Source organism: Apodemus sylvaticus, chromosome 1 (genome assembly GCF_947179515.1).
Source record: "Apodemus sylvaticus chromosome 1, mApoSyl1.1, whole genome shotgun sequence".
In the NCBI taxonomy this organism is placed as follows: domain Eukaryota; kingdom Metazoa; phylum Chordata; class Mammalia; order Rodentia; family Muridae; genus Apodemus; species Apodemus sylvaticus.
Window position 1 is genome coordinate 111870001 of NC_067472.1, and position 4292 is coordinate 111874292.

A 4292-nucleotide genomic window follows, 5' to 3' on the forward strand; every position below is an offset into this window, starting at 1 on the left:
ATATTTACATGGAAAATATTTCAGATAAACACATTAAAATTGACAATTTTCATGGAAAATTAAAGAGTAAAGTGGTAGACATGTAAAACATTGCTAAATTAATTGAAATATAGAATAGAAACATTTTATGATAGAATTGAAGATTTACATGGAAAATATTTCTGATAAAATTGTAGAAAAATGTAGAAAAACATGTTAGAATTGACTTTTATCATGGAGAATTTTATATAGATGTAATAATGGTAGGCATAAAAGCATTCCTAAATTGATTAAAAGTGGAATTATAAACATTTTCTGATAAACTTGAAGATTTACATGGAAAATATTTCTGATAAAATTGAAGAAATGTATAGAAAAACATTTTAAAATTAAAGATTAGGAAATTACACAGACAAAATGATAGGCAGAAAGATAATTCTAAGTTGATTGAAGGTGGCTGAAATTATAAATATTTTCAGATAAAATCTAAGATTTACATGGAATTCTGATAAAATCCAAGAAATATATAGACAAACACATTAAAATTGACTATTTCATAGAAAATTTTACATATAAAATGTTAGATATAAAACCTTTCTAAATTAATTGAATGTGGAATTAGAAATATTTGTGATAAAATCAAAGATTTACATTGAAAACATTTCTTGTAAAATAGAGGAAATATATAGAAAGGCATATGAAAATTGAAAATTATCATGAAAAATAATGCAGATAAAATGGTAGACATAAAAACATTATTAAATTAATTAAAAGGGGAATAACAAACATTTTCTGATAAAATTGAAGATTTACATGAAAAATATTTTGTTAGTCTATGTCTTTTTATTGGGGAGTTGAGTCCATTGTTGTTAAGAGATATTAAGTAATAGTGATCGTTACTTTCTGTTATTTTTGATGTTATTTTTATGTCAGTGTGGGTATATTCTTTTGGGTTTGTTGGAAGAAGATTACTTTCTTGCTTTTCTAGGGAGTAGTTTCCCTCCTCATGTTGGCATTTTCCATCAATTATCCTTTGTAGGGCTGGATTTGTGCAAAGATATTGTGTAAATTTGGCTTATCATGGAATATCTTGGTTTCTCTATGTATGATGATTGAGAGTTTTGCTGGGTATAGTAACCTGGGCTGGCATTTGTGTTCTCTTAGGGTCTGTAAGAGGTCTGCCCAGGATCTTCTAGTTTTCATAGTCTCTGGTGAGAAGCTGGTGTAATTCTGATAGGTCTGTCTTTACAAGTTACTTGTTCTTTTTCCCTTACTGCTTTTAATATTCTTTCTTTGTTTAGTGAATTTGGTGTTTTGATTATTATTGCTGGGAGGACTTTCTGTTCTGGTCTAGTCTGTTTGGAGCTCTGAAGGCTTCTTGTATGTTCCCTTTCTCTAGGTTAGGGAAGTTTTCTTCTACAATTTTGTTGAAGATATTTACTGAGCTTTTAAGATGTAAATCCTTGCTCTCATCTACACCTATAATCCTTAGGTTTGGTCTTCTCATTGTGTCCTAGAATTCCTGGATGTTTTGGGTTACCAGCTTTATGCATTTTGCATTTTCTTTGACTGTTGAGTCAATGTTTTCTATGGCCGTGGAGGTTCTGAGCTCCCTGGTGCAAATGCATTGTGAGAGATTTTTGGGAAAAGTTTTCAATTAGCAATAATCGCACCTCGGATAAACCTCATTGGCTACGATATTGCCACTGAGCAAAGCTGAGATTTTTAACTATGTTTCCTACACATATTAGAAGTAAATTATGTAAACTGACTTGACATTGATTTGACTAGAGTAAGCATTTTGGTATATGTAATGTCAAACTATTCTGTCATATATCTAAATATATAAATATAGTAAGCTCAATTTGTCTTTATTTGGAAAATATTTAATTCTCAAACCTGATACCATGTAAAAATTTCTGAACACCAACAAGTCGATGGGAAGACTGGATAGATAGATAGATAGATAGATAGATAGATAGATAGATAGATAGATAGATAGAGAGAGAGAGATCAATCTCAGAGAGACAGTTCTTCTTGTAAAAATGTAGCTTTTCATATGTGTTAATATAAGTTTTCTCCATGATGCTGTGGCTTCCACTAAATGTACTGATTGCTTGACTAGAAATTCAATGAACTTGGAGAGACTAGAATGTTATGCACCCAGAAGCTAAGTACTATTTATCTTGGGCTAACTTTTGTTCTCTTATAAATTCAAATTCTTATAAACAACTGTCTGACCTAACATTCTGTGACTAACATAAAACTTTTAAAATGTATTCATTTAAGAAACCCCTTGTTTCCACAAATAAAAAACTGATGGTCAGGAAATTGAACAGAGGTGTGTAGCAGTTGGGGTGGGAAACTGTGTGTAGCCACTATAAAGTCGGAGATGCCAGAAAAGCAGTAGACTCCCAGGACCAAACACAGATGACATTAGCTGAAATACCCAACAAAGGGGAAAGAGAACCTATGGAGGCCATATCCAGAGTAAAGTAGGGAAGCAGTTTGATGGATAGGGCCATCCACCCATCCCAAATATTTTAACCCAGAATTTCTCCTGTCTAAAGGAAATACAGTGATAAATGGTGGAGCAGAGACTGAAGGGAAAGGCCATTCAGAGACTGCCCCACCTGGGGATCCATCCCAAATGCAGCCACAAAACCTAGACACTATTGCTGAGGCCAAGAAGTGCTTGCTGATAGGAGCCTGGTGTACCTGTATCCTGAGTAGCACTGCCAGAGCCTGACCAATATAGACGGATGGTTGCAGACAACCATCAGACTAAGCACAGGGGGGTCCCTATTGAGGAGTTAGGGGAAAGACTGAAGGAGTTGAAGGGGTTTACAACCCCATAGGAAGGACAATATCAACCAACCAGAGATCCCCAGAGCTCCCAAGCACTAAACCACCAACTATAAAATACCCATGGCTCCAACTGCATATGTAGCAGAGGATGACCTTATCTGGCATCAGTGGAAGAAGAGGTCCTTGGTCCAGTGAAGGCTCTATGTTCCAGCCTAGGGGAATGCTAGGGCAATGAGGGAGGAATAAGTGCGTGGGTGAGTAGGGAAGCACCCCCATAGAACCAGAGGGATAGGGGTGGGATAGGGTATTTTAAGAGGGGAAAACAGGAAGTGAAATACTCTCTGAAATGTAAACAAAATAACAAATGAAAAAGCTGATGAATGTCATCAGATGGTTCATGGACTTGTAACCAAGATTTTTCTGCTTGGCTTTACCACTCCTACTTAATGATTTCTCTAATTTATTTGAAAAACAAATATTGATTTAAAACTTCCTTTATTCTGTTACTGTAAAAACTCAGTAAGTTTTTACTATGTTGGAATACTAAATTGGGGTAAAGCGCCATCTCTGTTTCTACCTAGGTTATGTCATCGTGGCACAAGCTAGAATTATTTGGGAAGTGAAAACATCAGTTAAATATATGTTTCCACCAAATTTGCCCATGGGCAAGCCTATCCAGGATTTTCTAGATAGAGAACTGCTATGAAAGGGCACATCTCACTTTGGGTAGTGCTATCCTGGGCTGGTGGTACTTGGTGCTAACAGCCTTGGCAAGTGTTCTTCTGTAGTATTAGAAAGTAGACATGCTTATAATCCCAAAACATGGAAAGTTGAGACAGTAGAACTTTTGTTAGTTCAGGAAAAAAATCGGTATTTCATACACACACACACACACACACACACACACACACACACACACACATTAAAGACAAAAGGTACAGCAAGGTAGTCAAAATTCACTTATAAGTTAGCCTATATTAGACATATCATTTCCTTCCACATGAACAGCATACATTCATGAATTTGATGTTCCACACACTGATCTGCCTCAGTGTGGAAATACTGGAATATGATTACAATTCCAATATTTGGAAATGATTACTATTAAGGAGGGAACAACAATAATAACAAAGTTCTAAACTTATGTCTTTCAACATAAAATCAAAAGAAGCAAATATAAAATCAACCATTTAGCAGGAGGAAACATCAAGACAAGATCTTATTCTTCATGCTGGCAGCATCCTACTTATCTAATTCCCATGACATTAATCAACTCTGTATTTACTAATATATGTGATTTCAGAGTCTTCAAAAATGGTGATATTTATCTACTAGGTAGCCCTAGTGGTTTTGTGCTCTGATTTAATTTTGCTCATGTACTCGTTATGGATTTTGAAGAGTGCTAGTGTCGGAAATGAGAAGAAGAGCCAGAAACCCTGGGGAGTTCAATTGATCATCACTCATCTTTGTTCTCTCTTTCCAGGCCTGGTTGTTGATTTTGAAGG

General features: G+C 35.1%; 1 pseudogene; it reads right to left on the bottom strand.

The window, feature by feature from the left end:
* Window positions 1-1546: 1546 nt before the first annotated feature.
* On the bottom strand, window positions 1547-1697 carry LOC127676787 (uncharacterized; annotated as a pseudogene).
* Between the last annotated feature and the right edge of the window lie 2595 nt (window positions 1698-4292).